This window comes from Ahaetulla prasina, chromosome 7 (genome assembly GCF_028640845.1).
Source record: "Ahaetulla prasina isolate Xishuangbanna chromosome 7, ASM2864084v1, whole genome shotgun sequence".
NCBI classification, from domain to species: domain Eukaryota; kingdom Metazoa; phylum Chordata; class Lepidosauria; order Squamata; family Colubridae; genus Ahaetulla; species Ahaetulla prasina.
The window spans coordinates 85,445,599-85,467,972 of record NC_080545.1 but is presented as its reverse complement, the minus strand read 5'-3'; the positions used below and the strand labels follow the sequence as shown (position 1 = coordinate 85,467,972).

Genomic DNA, 22,374 nt, shown 5'->3' with positions numbered 1-22,374 from the left:
ACTGGTTCGTCCAAAATGGATAGAACCTGCTGAATACCACCACTGCTACTAACGTCATTTACAGCTTACAATGTGGAGGACCTATTTCCTCATAAAACTACCCTAATGGAGTCTCCAAAAAATAAAACAAAATAAAACACCCACCCTCATTTTTTTTTCCTGGGTTGAATAGATGCCACGCTATCCGAATAACCCTCCCACGCGAAACAGAAGTCCGGAATGGCATTGTTAGTGGAGTTTACAGATGAAATAATAGCATTTCAAAGCAAACAGCAGTCTCTTGATGCACATGTAATCATTTACAGTAGTACAGCAAACCAGCTATTCTGGTTAATCCTGATTAAACCCCTCCAGGAAGTACCTTAAGGGAATTTAGTTTGGAAGTTTCATATCACCCATTTGGGAGGAAGCACACCGTTTTTCAAAGGCACAGAATTATCTTGTTGGTTATTCGCCCATGGAAGGTTCCCACAAGCAATGAATGAGTAAATATATATTTAAATTTATATGGATGTATTGTTTTGCAAACAGGGTCAAAGCCGGCTCTTAAATAGAGCTGATAAATATTTTGATTTCCTAAGTAGCATATTTAAATCTATATAGATGTATTATTTTGCAAACAAGGTCAAAGCCGGCTCTTAAATAGAGCCAAGAAATATTTTGATTTCCAAAGTAGCATATTTAAATCTATATAAATGTATTATTTTGCAAACAAGATCAAAACAGACTCTTAAATAGAGCTGATAAATATTTTGATTTCCTAAGTATCAGTGTGTCGAAAACAGTTTTTATCTTTTCTTAGAGCTATCAGTACCATTGAGATTTCAACCAGAACAATCCTCATTCTGTCCCCGAAAGATTTCAGGCAATTTTCCTAACGTGATATATAAGCAGGTTGGTCTACGACTCCCTAATATTCAGAGATAGAATGACCATTGGTTGAGGAAGGGCAAGCCTACAAATAGATAGGGAATGGGGTTATTCACTTGATTCTTGATGAACGTATCTTTTCTTTTATGTATACTGAGAGCATATGCACCAAGACAAATTCCTTGTGTGTCCAATCACACTTGGCCAATAAAAAATTCTATTCTATTCTATTCTATTCTATTCCATTCTATTCTATTCTATTCTATTCTATTCTATTCTATTGCTGTTACAGGATTCAGTTTTAACATGTCCAGTTGCAGTTTGGCACATCTGGAGAGAGATTGGGTTAAGCAGAGTTGGGTTGGTGAAATCATAACTTTAAAATACGCACATGGCCCTAGAGCAGTCATTTCAAATCCCTTGTAATTTCACACAACTATCTCTATCCTGACTTGGTAACGTTGGGTTGGGACATGGATCTTTGCCTACCAACTCTTGGTGTCAGAACTTTAACCTTTGTCTGTCACTTTGCATCATTTTCAAGTTGTAGAACATTTGCCAACTCTTCCTTATATTTATGATGTTAAATCAGGGGTCCCCAAACTTGGCAGCTTTAAGACTTGTGGACTTCAACTCCCTGAATTCTCTTGGAGTTGAAGTCCATAAGTTCAAGCTGCCAGGTTTGAAGACCTCCGTGTTAAATCAAATATTTGGAAGGTCCTAAAAGTAGTATCAAACTAGGTACCAATTGTTTGTAGTGAAAATTAGGATGCTGTTGTTGATTATATCAGATTTGCCTTTTTCCTTTACACTCCTATTCGGTATGAAGTGCCCTTTTTATTGTTCAAGGAGAGTGTTGTCTACTTAATGTACTTTAAAAAGCTTTCCCACTTTTTTCATTTTATTTAAAGAAAGCTGTAACAACAATAAAGAAATATCCTTTAAGGAACAAGCAAAGAGCATTCCTTTTCTTTTATTGCCTCTTCCCTAACTGACCAGCCTTAGGTCTTATGATGGCATGTTATTGCCAAGTCTAATGCAGTTTTGTGGGCTGTTGTCATAGAAGGATCTATGTTTTATATCAACCTTTAAAAAACAACAGGCTGTTAGTCGTCATGATTTCATATTAGACAAGCATTAGCAGATAAGGGCTTTGAGAAGAAGAAGATTGCAATTAGAATACTGCAAATTCGTTTATTTCAATATGAAAAAAATGCACTCAGAATGGAATAGAATAGAATAGAATAGAATAGAATAGAATAGAATAGAATAGAATAGAATAGAATAGAATAGAATTTTTTATTGGCCAAGTGTGATTGGACACACAAGGAATTTGTCTTGGTGCATATGTTCTCAGTGTACATAAAAGAAAAGATACCTTCATCAAGAATCATAAGGTACAACTCTTAATGATAGTCATAGGGTACAAATAAGCAATCAGGAAACAATATCAATATAAATTGTAAGGATATAAACAACAAAGTTACAGTCATACAGTCATAAGTGGAAGGAGATGGATGATGGGAACAATGAGAAGATTAATAGTAGTGCAGATTTAGTAAATAGTTTGACAGTGTTGAAGGAATTATTTGTTTAGCAGAGTGATGGCGTTTGGGGAAAAACTATTCTTGTGTCTAGTTCTGGTGTACAATGCTCTGTAGCATTCTTAACTGTTAACTGTTAACTTTAATATTAACTGTTGCCTTTATCAAATAAGTATGCCGTTTTCAAAGATGGCTTACTTTGGTTTTGGCTTTATCGGTTCTCCAAAGTATAATAAAACTGCACAGCAACTTTCTGTATTTATACCTTATTGTGAGGTTGGGGACGCTGCAACATGTTTTTATGTGTTTGTACTTAGTTCTACTTTATCTCCTTTTTATATTGCCAAGAAGCTTGGTAAGCAGAGCAGCAAAATCCAATTAATAGTATCCTGTGTTCTATATAGTGTTCTAAATAGTATTCTCTTTTTAGAAGCTTGTATCATGGGGAAATGCGTAAGTAGAGACACTAAAGACAGTTCCTGATTTTAGGCCAAAAATGCCATTCATTCAAGATTTCCATTTAAGAAAGTGCATTTATTGTTTCAGAAGAGGTATTGAAATAATAGTGCGTATAGTCAAGGCTATGATTTTCCCAGTTGCAATGTAGGGCTGTGAAAGTTGGACCATAAGAAAGGCTGAGCGCCAAAGAATTGAGACCTTTGAACTAAGGTGCTGGAGAAGACTCCTGTGAGTCCCTTGGACTGCAAGGTGATCCAACCGGTCAGTCCTAGAGGAGATCAACCCTGACTGTTCTTTAGAAGGCCAGATCCTGAAGAGGAAACTCAAATCCTTTGGCCACCTAATGAGAAGGAAGGACTCACTGGAGAAGAGCCTAATGCTGGGAAAGATTGAGGGCAAAAGGAGAAAGGGACGGCAGAGAACAAGGTGGCTGGATGGGGTCACTGAAGCAATTGGTGTGAGCTTAAATGGTCTCCAGATGATGGTAGAGGATAGGAAGGTCTGGAGCAACGTTGTCCATGGAGTCACGATGGGTCAGACATGACTTCACAACTAACAACAATAACAACAAATTGCCTGTGTGTTGGATTTTCCCTGGGCTTTCATTATATATTTGCTCTTATATATTTGCTTTTCCTTGGTTTTAGGTTTTGTTCCCATTGTGAACCCTCTTGAAGCTAGAACTACCATGAATAAACAAAACAATTTTATTTCATCACAATTAATTCCAATTCCAGGCTAATTTTCCCCTCATGGCACTCCCAGATTGAATATGAGTACAGCTATTCTTCGAGTTACGACAGTTCATTTAGTGAGCAAAGTTACAACGGCACTGAAAAAAGTTACTTATGACCGTTTTTTCAACACTTAAGACCGTTGCAGCATCCCCATGGTCGCATGATCAAAAATTCGGATGCTTGGCAACTGACTCGTATTTATAACGGTTGCAGTGTCCCAGGATCATGTGATCACTTTTGCCATCTTCTTACAATCAGTCAATGGGGAAGCCACATTCACTTAACAACCGTGTTACTAACTTAATAACTTCCAGTGATTCATTTAACAACCGCAGCAAGAAAAATTGTAAAATGGGGCAAGATTCATTTTAACAAATGTTTCGCTTAGCAACAGGAATTTTGGGCTCATCTGTGGTCGTAAGTCAGTAAGATCACTGATTGGTCTTGTCGTTCATTTCTTATTCTCCTTGTTGCTACTGAACTGATATAACTTCTCCTGTATTAAAAGTCTGCCTGGGAAGCAGTTGTGCTTTTAAACACTGTAACTTAAAACTATAAAAGAACCACTCCAGTATATTTTACACAAAAATGCATCCTTTCAACACCTCACCAGCTGTTAACATTTACCAAGGAATCTGCTGAGGGTGTATCAGGCGAATGTTGGAAACCAGAGAACCGGAGCATGTGACTTCCCATGGAACAGTTGAGCTTTTTAATCAAAGAGATTAGCAAAGCCTCACAAAATCCCTAAGATCCAAAATGTTGGCAGACTTTACAGATGTTACTTGAGTGTTTGTTTGAAAGAGCGCCTTTCCCAAACTGGTTGTCTCCAGATGTGTTGGATACAAGTCCTGGAATTGCCAACTATTTGACTTATTACTCACGCTGGTTGAGCAGCGTACCGGCGGTAGATCAACTTATGCGGAGGGCACCAAGTTAGAGAAGATTGCTTTGAGAATCTTAGAATCTTAGAATTGCTCTGAGAATCTTAGAGAAGGCTGCCAGGGAAAAGTGTAGGTTGTTAGATCAAAATGCACAGGTAGTCCTTGAATTACAACCACAATTGAGCCCAAAATTTCTCTTCTTAAACGAGACATATGGTAATAGAATAGAATAGAATTTTTTATTGGCCAAGTGTGATTGGACACACAAGGAAATTCTCTTGGTGCATATGCTCTCAGTGTACATAAAAGAAAAGATACCTTCATCAAGGTACAACACTTACAACACTTAATGATAATCATAGGGTACAGATAAGCAATCAGGAACCAATCAATATCAGTATAAATCGTAAGGATATAAACAACAAAGTTACAGTCATACAGTCATAAGTGGAAGGAAATGGGTGATGGGAACAATGAGAAGATTAATAGAAGTGCAGATTTAGTAAATAGTTTGACAGTGTTGAGGGAATTATTTGTTTAGCAGAGTGATGGTGTTGTGTCTGTAGTTGTTCTGGTGTGTAGTGCTCTGTAGCGTCGTTTTGAGGGTAGGAGTTGAAACAGTTTATGTCCAGGATATGAGGGGTCTGTAAATATTTTCACAGCCCTCTTTTTGATTCGTGCAGTATACAGGTCCTCAATGCAAGGTAGCAATTGTTTTTTCTGCAGTTCTAATGATCCTCTGAAGTCTGGGTCTGTCTTGTTGGGTTGCAGAACCAAACCAGACAGTTACAGAGGTGCAGATGACAGGCTCAATAATTCCTCTGTAGAACTGGATCAGCACCTCCTTAAGTGAGTTTTTAAGTTTTGTTTTGTTTTTGTTTACATTTATATCCCGCCCTTCTCCGAAGACTCAGGGCGGCTTACAGTGTGTAAGGCAATAGTCTCATTCTATTTGTATATTTATATACAAAGTCAACTTATTGCCCCCCCAACAATCTGGGTCCTCATTTTACCTACCTTATAAAGGATGGAAGGCTGAGTCAACCCTTGGACCTGGTGGGACTTGAACCTGCAGTAATTGCAGGCAGCTGTGTTTTAATAACAGGCTTCTTACAGCCTGAGCCACCACGGCCCTATATGTGAGTTTTTGTCCCATTTTATGACCTTTCTTGCACGGTTGTTAAGTAAATCACTACAGTTGATAAGTTAGGAACATGGTTGTTAAGTGAATCTGGTTTCCCCATTGACTGCTCGTCAGAGGGTCACAAAAGGTAATGGCATGACCTTGGGATACAGCCACGGTCATAAATATGAACCAGTTGCCAAGTATCTGAATTTTGATCACGTGATCATGGGGATGCTGCAAATGGTAACTTTGAAAAACAATCATAAGTCACATTTTTCAGTGTGTTGTAATTCTGGCGCGCCGGAAACCGGAAGTTTATTTTCAGGTGCATGCATGAGCCATTGGCAGCTCATATTCTGGGTTGCGGCCCAGACACTGGAAGTGCGCACGCTCCCTTTTCAGCACAGTACCGAAAAGGTTTGCCATCACTGCTATAGATTATTTGGGGTTTTTTTTTTTCATGTCCTTGTTTTCAGCTTTAGACAGTTATACGCATCCGAAAATTCTATCTGTATTGTAAAATTTTCAGACATACAACCTAACAGAAATAGTCGGTAGCAAAGTCAAACTTCTTTTCTACTCTTAAACTAATATTTTTTGGAGATAATGCATAAATTTACTTTAAGAATACAGTGTCTGGTGCATATAACCAGGTCCACATACAAAACTTCAAAATTACTGATTTATTGGTCAAGGGTATGAACAGGAATCTTCTCAGACCAATGGTTTGTACTTGAGTAAAATGTATTCAAGGAAGGTTGGTCTTTGTCCCCTTGTGGCTATGTAGAGACTCCAAACTTGTGCCTCGTTTGATTCCTCCCCCTAGCTCTGCCAATCTGTCTTTGATACAGGTAGTCCTTGACATATGACTACAAATTGGGACCAGAATTTTGGTTGCTAAGCAAGGTGGTGATTAAAGAAGTTGTTTCTGATTTTACAACATTTTTGTCATGGTCATTAAGTGGATCTGGCTTCTCCCATTGACTCAGCTTGTTGGAAACTGGGAAGATTTCAGATGATGATTATGTGAAGCCTTGATACTATGACCATTGTAAATATATGCCAAATGTCAAGCACTCAAATCACAATTACTTGATTGTGCAAGAACCAGTTTTAACTCACTTTCTTCAGCATCATCCTAACATGGAACAGTCATTAAATGAATGGCTGTTAATTGAGGATTACCTTTATATGCAATCATGTTAAGATTGTGCTTTTGTCTCTGCTTTCTATAAGATGTTCAGAAAAGTTTTGTTTGTGATGGTATCTGATAATGTCTCGCTGCTTTGTCCAAGCCTAACGTTCTTTTCCTGCTGGAGAACTCGTGACTCCAGGCATGGGTATCACTCTGTCTTCTGGCTCTATGGACTGGGTTCAAACGCTTCCCCACGCTGTGCTACAGCTGATAGGAGGCCGCCGGCGTACTTTACAGACCGTGAAAGATCACCGGGCAGCCTTGGCACGGAAGAAAGAAGGGCCCTCAGCTGAGGGAAGCTTTTCCAAAATCTAGTGGCTGGCGTGCGTGCCTAATGGCGGACCCTGCCAAAATCCGCCAAGGCCACGCTGTGCTGTAAAAGGAGCTGTCAGAGGTTTAGATCTAGTAGAAAAAACTCCCAACGGCCATATCTAAGTCAAAAAGAATCCTTCCAATATCAATCCAATATCAATCCAAGAGCAACCCAGATAAGGTCCTAACGAGCTCAAGACTGAGTTGAAACTGGGAGCGTCTGCAAAGAGGGCGGCCCTTCAAGTTTGAACCCAGTCCATAGAGCCAGAAGACAGAGTGATACCCATGCCTGGAGTCACTCCTTCTCCACAGAAAAGGAGGTATCAGGTAGGACCAACACCCATTTTGTTTAGCCTTAACAATACTCTAGCACTTGATGGTACTTAGAAGGCTCTATATCATTTTTTTAAAAAATTAAAATTTTAATTAATTAAGATGACAAGAGCAAGATTTTGCAGGCATTCTTAGAAAATGAGAACCACAAATAGCTGCCTGGAAGTGAGCAGGCCAACATAATCCTCTTAAAATGGGCTCAGAAAATCCTGGTTTGCTAAATCATAAAATTAACTTGGAATTAAATGGATTACAAATCTTGGTTAATTGAAAATGAAAAGAAAATCTACTGATTTCTTTATAATTGTTCTGGGAAAAATCTGCATGTTTCCTTCAGAAGGACATAAAAAATGAAAGCTCCAATATAAAATATAAATATACATGTGGCTAATTCTTGTCTGGTCTTTGAAAAGCACCGCTATGCAAAGTTATTTGGCTGCCTTGGCTGGTTACAGGCAGTGCTTACCTACTGATGATAATTGGAATCAGGAACTCAATGCCTAAGCAACGTAGGCATCTCGTGAACATGCCGACTTATGACAGCAGTTCTGGCAGCTCTATGTTGTCTGTTAAACAAATCCCTTGTGATTTTACTATCCCACAATCACATAATTGCCATTTGCGATTATGGTAGCTTCCCCTTTGACCTTGCTTGTTGGGAGCTAGCTGGGAAGGTTGCAAATGGCGCAGTCAACTCATCGCGGGATGCAGTGATGTCATAATTGTGAACTGGTTATCAGGTGCCAAATTGCAATCATGTGACTGCGGGGATTTTGCAGTGACTTGAACTACAAGGACCGGTCATAGAGATCCCTCATTCTGCCTTGTTGTAACTTCGAAGCAGGTATTAAATGAGGACTACCTGAATTTTTAAAATAGGCTTGATTTTATTGCATTCTCTACTTCAGAAGTTTCTAATAGATGAGCATGTTTTAAATTTTCAGAGTAGACATCATATTTTCTGATGCAATGGTGAGCAAAAAAAACCAAACATTTCAGAAGACCTGGAGATGTAACGTAAAGAAAAATAAATTGATCAAGAATCTTGAATTTTAAAAAAAAATGAAATCTACTTGTAGAGGCTCTAACCTTGTACCTCATTTCACTTTCTAGTAAAAAAAAAAAAGACTCTTAGCAACAGGGAATCTTTTAAGGCTTACTGGCAAGGTTTAGAAATGTACTGGCTACCATCGGCACTGCCGTGACAGCCCAGAACTGGGAATGAAATTCTGCATTCTTTAAATATTTTTGCCTATGCCCTAATTCAGAATGGCTGCAGTGGGTCCATCTGCAGTGGTTGCCAGGGTCAGATGCCACTTTGCCAGTGTATTTTCCAGTTGGACAAAGTGTGATTTGAGCAGACCTATCCAGAGAGCCAGATGCTTCGTTTTCATGTTAGTTTTGCCAGCAAGAACAGCTTCTTTTTCTACCTTCGTATATTTAATCTTTCTTATCTCTCAGTCCTGCACTGCTTGTGATAAAGACCCAAGCCTCTTCCCCTTAATGCTTTGTAGTAAAAGCAGATAAATTACTTCCATCTCTTAGACATGCCTCTAAGGTGACTGAGCATACAAGCTGGACTCCCGAAAGAACCCTTTCATTTGGATGTTAAAATTAAATTTAAAATTGGCCCACTCGGTCATATCTTGGATGGAAATAGATTGAGCAGATCTGTCAGCAGTGATTTTGGTAAGCTTCCTCTTTTTTCAAAGAAACCACTCCAAAGCAACCACACATTGTGTTGCTCCTGGAGATTACAATGTCCTGAAGGACGAGAATGGTCTGTTTTTCTGCTTGTTACTGGAAGGCTACAAATTTTTCTACGTGGCTTTAGGAATCAAGATTTGCACTGAAGGCTGATTGCGAGTGCCCCGTTGGGTTGGCTGTCTCACATTCGGTGGTCCTTAAGGATAGGTAGCCCTCGGCTTACAACAGTTCGTTTAGTGAATGTTCAAAGTTACAACAGCACTGAAAAATGTGACTTATGACCATTTCTCATAGTTACAACCTTGACGGCATCCCCATGATCATGTGACCAGAATTCAGATGCTTGGCGAGTGGTTCATATTTATGACCTTTGCTGGGTCCTGCGGCATGTGATCTTTTGTAATCTTTTGATAAGCAAAGACAATAGGGAAGCCAGAATCATTTAACAGATTGCTTACCAACTGCAATGATTCATTTAACAAATTTGGCAAGGTAGGTCGTAAAATGGGGCAAAACTCACTTAACAAATGTCTCAACAACAGAAAGGTCGGACTCAATTGTGGTCGTAAGTTAAGGACTGCCTGTATTCTGAATGCTTTAGCTTTCGTTGGTCTACCGCAATGCTCTTCCCCTCTTTAGTTTTAGAAAGAAAATACATACAACTATGAATACAGGTAGTCCTTGACTTATGATCTCAGTTGAGCCTAACATTTATGTTGCAAAGTGAGACATTTGTTAAGTGAATTTTGCCCCATTTTATGCTTTTTTTTTTGCTATGGATGTTTAGAGGATCACTGCAGTTGTTAAGTTAGTAACCCGGTTGTTAAGTGAATCTGGCTTCCCTATTGACTTTGCTTGTCAGAAGGTCACAAAAGGGAATCACATAACCTTGGGACACAGCAGCCGTCATAAATATGAACCAGTTGCCAAGTGTCTGAATTTTGATCACATGACCATGGGGATGCTGCAACCATCGTGTGAAAAACGGTCATAAGTCACCTTTTTGAGGGCCGTTGTAACTTTGAATGATCACTAAATGAACTGTTATAAGATGAAGTCTGCCTATAAAGTGAACACAGTTGGATACTGTCTTGACCTGCTGCTGTCTGGAGATGTTGAGGTTATATTTCCCCCAGGTAATTTGACTGAGTGTTCTAGCGAGGGAAGGTGGGAGTTACGATATACCATCCTTAAAGGAGACCAGGATTGCACACAGCAGTGTAATGATGTATAAAATCATGCACGGTTTGGAAAAAAGGATATAAAATATTCTTTTAATTGCATCAAACATGCGTGATGACAGATTAAATAAACAGCAGCCAGGATTTTCTCCAAGATGTTAGCATTATTAAGCCAATTGGAAACGGTGACCAAAATGCTGTTTTATTCAATGCAGACATTATTGGATGATTGCTAAAAGAAAAGTCTGACATCACATTTGACTAAAAATAACTTCTTAGGTGATGGGGAGATTAATATAAAAAAAGACACTGAAATGCAAAGTTAAGGGGATTGCCTTATTGAGAAAGTCATAAAATTAAATGTCACTGGAATGACCAAGGAAGCATGTCTTTTTCATGGATTGCCCATGTCTTTTGGAACAACATCCCCCAGAGATATGAATAATGCCTAGAGGTTCCATTCTAGCTTTGCTCCTAGACTGGGGGTTAGTGTATTTTGGAAGCCCCTGTCATGTTTTTTATTATTGTTATTTTTAGTTCAAGCTGTTACATAACTGTGTTACGTGTCTTATGTTTTTAACCGTTTTAACTTTGTATTTGGATTTTGTAAGCTGCCCAGAGCCTACTGATGGCCATATAATAAAACTTAATAAAATAAATTTAAGGAACTAATAGTTTTTTTCAAAGCCAAATTGTAGAAGTTTAGTTAGCAACTTTAACTCAAACCTGGAAGCATGCCATCCAGTTTTGCTGAGGATTGCCAGCAGCTGATAAGAGAAAATGATAATGGAAAAATGGTTTCCTTCATGACAGTGAAAGTCTTCTGCATCTAATGAGGATGAAGAGAAGGGAAAAACCAGCATTGCAAAGTTTGTTTTGCACAGACAAATTCTTAGTCTCACTCTTTGGGACAGTTGTTATCAGAGGTGGGTTTCAGCAGATTCTGACCAGTTCTGGAGAACTGGTAGCAGAAATTTTGAGTAGTTCGGAGAACCGGTAGTAAAAATTCTGACTGGCCCTGCCCCCATCTATTCTCTGCCTCCCAAGTCCCAGCTGACTGGGAGGAAATGGGGATTTTGCAGTAACCTTCCCCTGGGTTGGGGAGGGAATGGAGATTGTACAGTATCCTTCTGATGCCATGCCCACCAATCCATGCCCACAGAATCGGTAGTAAAAAAATTGAAACCCACCACTGGTTCTTATGTCCCTTGCTTGCTCATTTCTGAGGCATTGGTAGTAATTATCTATCAATAGTTTGCTTTAAGAGTGCTTACAGGAAATTTCTCCCTCCCATCACTTTGTTGTGTCTTTCTGGTAAATAATGATAAAATGGGCCCTTGATCTTACCACCTCTTTCCTTTCAGGGTTGCTACTTTGTGGTCCTATTAGAGTTGTTTTTAATTATTCTTTGTGAGAAAACCTTAAGTTTGAAGAAATTGAAGGGGAAGTTTTCTGATAGTGAGAACAATTAATCAGTGGAACAGCTTGTATCCATAAATTGTGGGTGTTCCATCACTGCAGATTTTCAAGAAGATTGGACACTCATTTGTCCAGAATGGTAGAGGATATCCTGCTTGAGCAAAGGATCCGACTAGAAGACCTCCAAGGTTCCTTCCCACCCTATTATTCTGTGTTTCATCACCTCAGCTATCATCTGGAAAATGAATTGCCTACGTTCAAAGATCTAGAATTATACATTTCATAGTTTGCAACTGATTCATCTTATTAGTTTTTTAAATAGCTACTTTGCATACTTCTTGTGGGACACATTTTCGCTTTTTATATGTACTGGACTGGGTTCTACTTACCTTTATTACCGATTCGCAGCGGGAGCGCGTGATGCGCAGAAGCTTCCTGATGATTTCGGGATCGATGGGTGGAGTTTCCCCCCGGTTTTACTACCAGTTCACAAGAACAGGTCCAAACCGGGGGCAACCCACCACTGGTACTGGAGCCTTCAATATACTTTTCTAATTGAATGACTTAATTGGCCTCTCTGGATTCTTTATGTGCTTCCAATAGGAAACCATATTCTGCCAATAATCAGAAAGCATCTGGTATCATCTTTTCAATATTTTGATTCTGTGAGAAGAATCACTGTAGCTCAATAACTAGATCCCAACTTCTTTTCCAGTATTTGTATGTATAATATAAGTGTTTAATCAACTTGGCATAGATTCAGTCAGGTGTTTGAATGGTGCAGATCGACTGTTGTTCAGAAGTATTGGTACATAATTTCTGAACCTTTCAAGAAGAGTGGTGAAAAGTTCTTGATTTCTCATTACCTGGTTTTATATCTGTCCAGGCTAAATAAAATTCCCTGTGCAGTTTATGTTATCTTTTGTTGCATAACACTTCGTCGTGAGGCTATTGTCAGTTCTTTATGAACATAGGGCCAGTATCCTAAAAGATTGTAAGAAGTCATAGATCTCATGTTTTCTTTTATGAAACTCTGTGGAATTGGTAGGAGACATGACAAAATAGATTTCTCTTTTGAGGTTTCTGCATGGACTCTGTGATTTAAAAACAAAACAAAACAAATCTGACTTTCTGGTTTAGTTCTAGTCTCTGGCTGTGTGATTGCAATTTCCTTTTATGGAATTGTTAAATGTCTTGCCAAAGGATATTTGTAATAGCTGTTGTAACTGGAATTGCAGGTTTATACCCTTTTTCTTACTTATCTAAATTAACAATTGCCTATTTGCTCCCATCATAAATATTTTATATATTGCTCTCTTCTCTAATTTATTTATTTTGCTTAGGTACTTAGGAGCTCAGACTGATAGGGGTTTGGGTTCCCACTTGATTGTAGAGCTTCATAGGGTAACTTACTCTGCCCAGTTATCTTAGGTCATAAATAAATGAGAGAGAGAGAAAAAAGGAAAGCTTTAGAAAGTTTTTTTTTTGTCACAACAGTACACACAAGCATCAACATAAAATAAACATATATATAGGCTAAAATATGTATAACATATAAAATATAGGCTAAAATATGTGTATATATATAAGCAAAAGTATTAATAGATGATTCTGTGTGTTAAACAGAAGTCAGAGTCGGCAGAGTTCTAAGTTTTCTAATCCCAGGATTTCAAGTCTGGTGGTATAAGGTATTTTGTTGTTTTCAGAGGAGCGAAGAACTCTTCTTGTAAAATATTTCTGGACGCGTTCAATTGTATTAATGTCAGAGATGTGGTATGGTTTCAGACAGGTGAGCTGTATTCAAGAATAGGTCTAGCAAATGTTTTGTACGCTCTGGTTAGTAGCATAGAGTTTTTGGAAAAGAAGCTACGCAAAATTATTTCCATGCTTTTGATTTAAACCTCAACAATCAAAGCAGCTTATATCTTGAGATTTTTAAGAGTAGGAGAGTGAAGAGTTTGGTTTGTGATGGAGTCGAGTTCAAAAATTGATTTTTCTTCTGGAGTGTGTTTCTTGGAATGTGTGAAATGATGGCAAAGCAATGTTTAATTAAATTAGTCTCCATTTGCCCATAGCTTCCATGGCTCCCAATATGGTCACCTGGGACATATGTGAATGGGGATGCAGTCTCAGCTAAAAAGATTGCTGGGATTCATTTTGTTTAGAAGTGAGTCCTTCTGCGTTGCATCAGTTTAGAAATGATGCCTTTGAATATGTGTAGAGGCAGACTTGAAATCATTGTTTCTCTACTGAAAGCAACTTTGGTCTGCATGATGAAAGCCGCTCTTAAGCGTTTGGGCTAGTATCGTCCAACTTTCCATCAACTGTGATTAAGAAGAGAAGGCTGAAAAGATCAGAAAACTGGATTTTTAGACAGGATTGTGCCTCATGTACCTTTCTTTTTGAACTTCTTTGCAGTGTAAAACACTTTCTGTTGATTCAGCTCAATAGTTGTAGGTCTGCCTGGAAGAGAAAGAGTGTTTCACCGTTGGTGGAGATTTATATGTGGGCCTTCTGAATGGAATCCATGTTTAATTCCTGATAGCCAATCTAGAACCAGAGTGCCCCTGATCTAGAACAGTAGATTTGCAGTTAGCCTGGTCTACATATTTCACTACATTCGTTATGCTTTGTATGCTGCTGCTTCTCTTCTGGAGAATGGGAGAATAGGATGGCAAATTTTACTCAGGTCTGTAGTACAGCTGTTAGTAATTTCTGCTGCTCATGAGATGATCCCTTTTACTATTATTTTTAATAATGTGCTGCAGAATTCCTTATTAGTAATTAATAATAATTACTATAGTAAAGTAATTTATATAGTAATTGGAAGCATGAGATTGGGACAGTGGTGGGATTCAAGTAATTTAACAACCGCTTCTCTGCCCTAATGATTTCTTCCAACAATCAGTTTGCCAAACTGCTCAGAAAGTTAACAACCGGTTCTCCTGAATTGGTGCGAACTGGCTGAATCCCACCACTGGATTAGGACCAGGGAAGTCTACCTGTAGCCATATAATCTGACTGGATGACTTGTGGTCCATTCACTCCTGTTTCAGTTCAGACCTTCTCGCCAGGTTATTATGGAGAAAACATTAGAGGAAAGAGTAGCATTAAATTCCAGGAAGAAAAGTGGGGTATGATCTAATGAATCAATAATTCCTTTGCTGTGCTTGGGGCTGCCTTTGAAGACCATTGAAAGGCTGATACAAAATGGGGAGGTTGAATTGATAGCAGGCAAGAGCAGTTATGGTCTTCTAATATCTTCGTAAGAGCTTTACTGGTAGACAGTTTCAGAGTGGTAGTTATTGTTTGCAAACCTCCTAGAGTCACTGAGAGTAAGTAGGCAACCATATAAATCCAATAAATAAAGAACAGACTAAGAATCCCTAACAAACAGGAGATTTAACAAGAGGCAGCCAATAAGCCAACTCCCTTTCCTTTGGGAGAACTCGCCCCTGGTTTGAAAAAAAGAAAAGTTGACTCCTCACCTCACATTTCAAAATATGCTGAAATTTTTACTTTCTCATGGAGCTTTCAAAGCTTGAAGGTTCATATGCATTTATGGGAATGTTTTTCCTCTGGCTTCTGAATGATAGATGGTGTGTGGAATATGGGCTGACAGTACTTTGAAATTCAATTAGTTTGGGGATGATTATTATGTGCATTTTTTCAGTATATATTATTAAATGTTATTGTCTAGGCTTTATGGGCTGTTTAGAGTCATTAGATTGAAGCCCCAATAAATAAAAGAAATATTGCAAAAAAAAAAAAGATGACTGATTTAATGCAGCATTCTTCATTGTCTCGTTACTTGAAATTATGCAAGTGCAAATCTAGAACAAGAGGAGAATTTGGACTAGCTCCATAAACAGCCAGTTGGCCTCAATAAATAATAAGTAGTCCCATCCCTGCATGTGTGTGCTGTTTTCTCTGTCCCGCCTCTAGGAATTTGCTTAAAAAATTGGCTGCTGTTTTAGCCAGCTTGGTCATGAGGCACTTTACAGCTGAAGCAGTAGTACCAACCTACTTCTTGATAGCCCAGCTGCAGACTTAAAAAAAAAAGAAGGCAAAATAGCATGGTTATCTAGCCTGTTGATGCTGGAAAACTGACAACCCAGCCACCTGCTGCTTTGCATCACACCCGCCTTTACACTGTGTTGCTTTTTAATTGGCAAATGTCTCTACTTGGAGGAGGCACAATACTTTTTTCTCTATCGGAAAGATAGCTCTAGTTGGATAGCTTTTGAAGGGCCCTGAGCTCTTTTGTCTGATGTTGTTATAGGGCTGGTTTAAAACACAGAAGAAGGGCGCACTGCTGTTCTTATAAAGATAGTCCTTCTGGGGAACATGTCCCTACAAGTTGCCTTCAGTTCCTGTGGGAAGGGCAGTGTTGATCTTGGTCACTCCCCATTAAGAGCTGGATATTTCCCTTCAGTTATTTAAATTGGCATCTGCTTTTATCTGGCTAATTAGCTAGCAGTGTTTCAATGGACTTTGTTTATACCCTTCTTCCCCTCTCACATTTAGAAGGAAGATGTGACTTTTCCCTTTTGGATTTCTGAACAAACAATCAAGTGATAATGATGTTCCAGATTGAGAGTATCTCTTTGCAACTGGAGGGTTGATTGGTTGATTAGTTGCTTGATGATTACTGGAGGATGCTAGGAGCTGGTAGGGACAAGAGTCTTTTCTTTTGGGCTTTATGGGAAAAGATTTGGAAGAAAAATTGGAACTTTAATCTTATATATGTTGATGGCACCAAGACTACGCACAAAAATGGAAGGACATTTCGACTCCTGCCATGGATGAATGACTACAAAAGTTGATGGAATTAGCAGAGATGGCTAAATTGACCGTTTTGATCAAAGAAAAAAGAATATACCGTATTTTTCGGAGTATAAGATGCACTGCTCCCCCTCCAAAGTGGGTGAAAATTTTAGTGCGTCTTATAGACTGAATACGGGCCTCCCAAACCCTCTGCGCATTGTGTATTCACCCTCCCCGGCCTCCAGAAGCACTCTGCAGTGCTCCACACGTCCCATTTTTGCCAAAACCGGGCTCGTTTTTGGGCTCCCAAATCCTCCATGTGCAGTGTTTTCGTCCTCCCTGGCCCCAAGAAGCACTCTACAGGCCAAAAACGGGTGCATTTTTGGCAAAAACGGGATGTCCACAGCACTGCAGAGTGCTTCTGGGGGCCGGGTTGGGCGAAAATGCAACGCGCCGAGCCCAAAAACTATTTTTTTTCGTGTTTTCCTCCTGTAAATCTAGGTGTGTCTTATAGTCCAAAAAATACAGTAAGTACTTTTGTTTCTACTTGGAAGCCACTTCTGTATTTTTATATTTTATACTATAAACTACTAAACATAACAATTAAAAAAGTATAGTAAAGAGTCTTCTTTCACCTTGTAGGATTATCTATTTTATATTATTGCCAGATATGCTCAGTTTAAATTAAGTAATAATCTATAACAAATAACACAGAAGAATAAACATAATAGCATCAGAGGCTAATAGGGGACTAGCTAGGTCTTCTTCAGCCTTTTGTAAGTTTGCTTTTAGCATTTCAGTAGCATGGAGTTTCTTACATATTTTATGAGCCAAGATCCATTTACTTAAGAGAGTCTTGTTCTCGTACTGTATGCACCTGTCCATGGCTGAATATAATGCAGTCATCTAATCAGAGTATGCCTTCATTCTTTTTGGGAAAACAATAGATGCTGGCTAATGTATATTTGAAAAACACTGAATTTAGCTGAGTTTTGACATCTCTACTTGTTCTTCTCCGGTAAATATTACTGTAGTTTCTGTGTCACTTGCTAGTAACACTTGATATTTTTTTTTAATCTTTAAGGAAAATTAAAAGCAGCACACTGAGCAAGCTCAATTTTATTCCTGACGCTGCATTCAATATTGACCATACTTCCAAACAGATTATGTTAGGTTTCTGAACTAGAGCAGGCCTTTGGATAAGGTTGGCTTTTTGGAAATAGCCTTATTCATTTAAGAGTAGAAGTAGCTGCTGCCTAAATTTGCAGGTAGAGCATCATCAGAACCCAACTGTTCACACGGCAAAGTATTCTCTGTTGCCAGGGAATAGCTTACTACAAACTTCTTTTTTCATTCAAGAATGAATTGGTGCTTTGGGTTGAGTTCTGATAGTCTCTGTAACTTCCCTGACTCTGTGTGGCATTTCCTCTTTCTAGAGTTGTTTGGGTCATATCCTGCAATTGCTGCCAGTGTGTTTGACAGTTGCATCCTCTTCCCTGATTCCAAAGAAATAAAGGGAGGGCAAGAGAGGGATCGAAACAAAAGGCTTTGTTAAGCAGGATTTTCAGTCTTTGAGGATATAATCATTGCAAAGTGATGGTTTTCCTTCTGGAAATCCAGGCTGGAGTGTTAACCTCTCCAAACCAGTTCTTCTGATTCACAGGAGGAGTTTAGAGATGTATTTCAGACTTACCCAACTTGGTAAACTCCAAATGGGTTGGACTTCGACTTCCGTACTCCATAGCCACTGTGGTCACACAACTTATATTGTGTGCTGGCTGTCAGCCTTAGGCTATGAAACTTTCCAACCCACAGATACTTTTACTGCCTCATGTTACCAATATATTCCTCTAGTCATTTGTGGCCGTTGGTGGTCCTTTCCCTCCTGCCCCAAATCCCACATGTTGCCTTCTGTTGATGGGACATGGAGAAGGGTTAAGGGTATGTAGCTATCCACACACATGTAGGTCAAGGAGTGATGCTATCTGACATAATTTACTCTGTACTTTTGTATTTTTCATAAGATTAACAAGTGAGTCAACCCAGCGATCATTAGGATATTTCATTTATTTGTACATTCTGCATCAGTCTACAGATTAGTTGCAGCCTTTCAGATTCTTTACATTTCAGAGCTCTAGGTATACAAAACTGCATATAAATACTTCTGGCTGCATTAATTCATGGCAGCCTCCTATGCTTTTGTAATTCATAGGATACTCTGAGTGTACGTATTTTAAAACCTTACATTCTTGGTTCCCACCACAGCCTGTAGCAGGCTACTCCGTAGTTGAAATGGATATGGTTTGAGGGAAAAATATTTCCTTTCTGTCTCTTTGATTCTCCATATGGAGGGTCTGTAGCCACGGAGAGCTGAGGCTGTGTTGGCAAAGAACTTGCTTGCTTGAATATATATATATATATATAAACGTACAAGATACTCTTTTATCACTCTCTGCTTATTTTTTTTTCTTTGTGGCAATGTTTTTTTGTGGCATATTCAATCTTCATGTTAAGACCGCTCCAGTTATCAACATGCATTATCTTTTCAAACAGGCCACCATCTTTATCTCAGTCATGTAAGAACAAAGCACTGGATTCTTCAGGGACTCAGTTGTGTGCGAGCAAGATTGGTATGAATTTAGTTTTTACATCTAGCAATGCACTGTAGAGTGGGTGTTTTTTAGTGCTGATAAAATAGGGTAGAGCAAAAATAGTAAGTTCAGCAAGGGATGTTTTGAGCTCCATGGCTGTATAGATGCTTTTCACCTGTTTCTCATACCACGTCACTGTCCTTTATCCTATTCCCACTTGCCACAGTATTATGTATCAGGAAACAGCTGAAGTGTCACAGGAGATTCTTTTCTGAAACCCACAAATCTTAATCCATTGTCCCTTGTGTAACTGACTGCTGTGTTCAGTTTTCTAGGAAGCTTGGGCTGAGGAGTTGCATGACAGTCTGGATTTTGATTATGATGGTTGCCTGGTTTGCTGCAGCCATCTCCAGTAATCTATTCTTCCCATTCAGTTTCCAATCTCTGATTGTAACATGGTTTGCAACTGCTACTCTTGTTTTTACAACACAGTTTTTACAGTTAAATACTGTACAAGATCATACCTGAAAAAATACAGGTAGTCCTCGACTTATGACCACAATTGAGACCAGAATTTCCATTGCTAAGCAAGGCTAAATGAGTTACACTTCCATTTTGCGACCTTTTTGCCATGTTGTTAAGTAAATCACTGTAGTCGTTGAGTGAACTATGTGGTCATTAAGCGCCTCTGGCTTCCCCCATTGACTTTGCTTGTTGGAAGCCAGCTGGAAAGATCTCAAATGGGGAACACATGACCTCAGGATGCTGCAAGCATTGTAAATACATCCCGGTTGCCTAGCATCCTAATTTTGGTCACATGACTGTGGGGACGCTGTGATGGTTTAAGTGTGAGGAGCAGTTGTAAGTTGCTTTTTTTCAGTGCCGTTGTAATTTCAGGCAGTTACTAAATAAATGATTGTAAGTCGAGAACTACCTGTATATAGAAATGGCAACACTAGTAGTAATACAAGGAAGAGGAAGAGATATAAAATGATAAATTCAAGAAGTAGGTAAGGAAAAATGTAATGTAAAACTACTTGTTTTGCTCAGGAATGTGAAGTGCTGTCATTCAAACAGGAAAAAAAAACGTGGTAGTCTTTGTTCCATCACAATTGGGAAAAGAAAAACGGTATAGGATGAAATGAAAAAGCTGCAATTTATGCTGGAGATGTTATTTTTGTCCTTCCAGCTTGCTAAGCTACCAGGGTGAGTAACACAATTTAGCAAGATGAGTGGATTTTCACATAAAATGCTTGGCCCTTGACCCAGCTAGAGTTTGGTACTCAGGTTAATTAGAAATAATGTAGAATTATGCCCTTAGTGAGGGTAGTAGAAGAAGAATGAAATGTGAAGCAATTATTCAGCTTTAGTCAAGTAAAGTCTGTCAAATTATCTTCAGGCCATTAAGATTCTTATTTTGGCTTAAAATGGATAAAGATTTAAGAGGTTTTCACCCAAAAGAGCAAAATTGGAAACATTTCTATACTTGCGTTGACACTGATTTACCTGTCTACAGCTGAAGTTTATCCTAACGGGGGCAGAGGTCGACCGCTAGGCAACTCACTTGTGGGGTGCCACAGGGGTCAATTCTCTCGCCTCTCCTGTTCAACATCTACATGAAGCCGCTGGGGGAGATCATCCGTGGTTTCGGGGTGAGCTGTCAACTGTACGCTGATGGCACTCAGCTGTACATTTCCACCCCGAACCACCCCAACGAAGCCGTTGATGTGATGACCCGGTGCCTTGAGGCCGTTCGGGTCTGGATGGGGACAAACAGACTCCGACTCAACCCATCCAAGACAGAGTGGCTGTGGATACCAGCGTCCCGGCACAGTCAGCTAATTCCATCGCTGACTGTGGGGGGCGAATCGTTGGCCCCCAGGGAATCGGTGCGCAATCTAGGCGTTCTCCTGGATGCACGGCTGTCTCTAGAAGATCATTTGACGGCCGTCGCCAGGGGAGCTTTTTATCAGGTCCGCCTGATTCGCCAGTTGCGCCCCTTCCTTGATCAGGACTCTCTATGCGCAGTCACTCATGCCCTTGTTACTTCCTGCCTGGATTACTGCAATGATCTCTACATGGGGCTCCCCTTGAAGAGCACCAGGAGGCTCCAACTGGTGCAGAATGCCGCCGCGCGGGGGATAGAGGGAGCATCGCGTAGCTCCCATGTAACACCTCTCCTGCGCAGGCTGCATTGGTTACCAGTGGTCTTCCGGGTACGATTCAAGGTTTTGGTCATCACCTTTAAAGCGCTCCATGGCATGGGACCGGGATACTTACGGGACCGCCTGCTGCCGCAAATAGCCTCCCATCGTCCGGTGCGCTCTCACAGGGAGGGCCTCCTTAGGGTGTCGTCGGCCAAACAATGTCGGCTGGCGGCCCCCAGGGGAAGAGCGTTCTCTGTGGGAGCTCCGGCCCTATGGAATGAACTACCTGTGGGGCTACGTCTTCTCCCTGATCTTCGGACCTTTAAGCGCGAGCTCAAAACTTTCTTCTTTCATCAAGCAGGGCTGGCCAAATGATTTTATTGAGGGTTTTTAAGGGGTTTGATTCATTTTTAGAATTTTACATACTCATTTTAATTACTTAGCGTTTTGAATTAGATTTTTAATTAATACTGTATTTTAAGTTTCTTGGTATTTATGTTTTATTTGTTCTGTACACCGCCCTGAGTCCTCGGAGAAGGACGGTGTAAAAATTTGAAAAATAAATAAATAAATAAATAAATACAAATATTAGAAAATAAAATAAGAAAATATAGTAAAAAAGTAAAAAAAGAACATAAAAAGAAATAGAAAAGAAAGAAAAGGACAGAAAAGATAAAGAAATAGCTTCCAATCTTTTTTGTAAGGTTATAAATGCATTTATATTTTACCCTCTGGCTCAATAATCTCCTTTCCATTAGAATCCTTTCTAATTTTCAGATCCATAAATCATAAGTTCATTTTTCTTCTTGTTAAAAATCCATAAGGGTTTTCAGCCACTGATAAATGTGGATATCGATTTTTCCCTAACCAAACAAGTTAATTTTGCCATCTTGGCTAGTTTGTCATCTTCACCAATCTGTTCTTCGTTGCAAGGATTTCAGAGTTTTTCCATTTTTACATATATAGTAGTTTCATAACAGTAATTATATATAGTCTTCCATGGTGTGTTTTTTTAATTGACTGTCCATTAACCCCAGCAAGAAAAAAAATCTGGTTTCAGTTGAAAACTGATTTTTAACAGCCTTTGTATCTTTATATATAT

At 39.3% G+C, this 22,374-nt stretch overlaps 1 protein-coding gene across 26 annotated transcripts in view; it reads left to right on the top strand.

The window, feature by feature from the left end:
• The window catches only part of MICAL3 (microtubule associated monooxygenase, calponin and LIM domain containing 3), a 227,890-nt gene that overhangs the window by 42,353 nt on the left and 163,163 nt on the right, over positions 1-22,374 (top strand). Inside the window, exon 1 of one of the 26 annotated variants that reach the window (XM_058190696.1) lies at positions 19,116-19,164. The exons of the other annotated variants lie outside the window; for them this stretch is intronic. The gene's annotated coding sequence lies outside the window, so the exon portion shown is untranslated. Of the gene's footprint in view, positions 1-19,115; positions 19,165-22,374 lie in introns of those variants that run through there. 26 annotated transcript variants of the gene reach the window in all.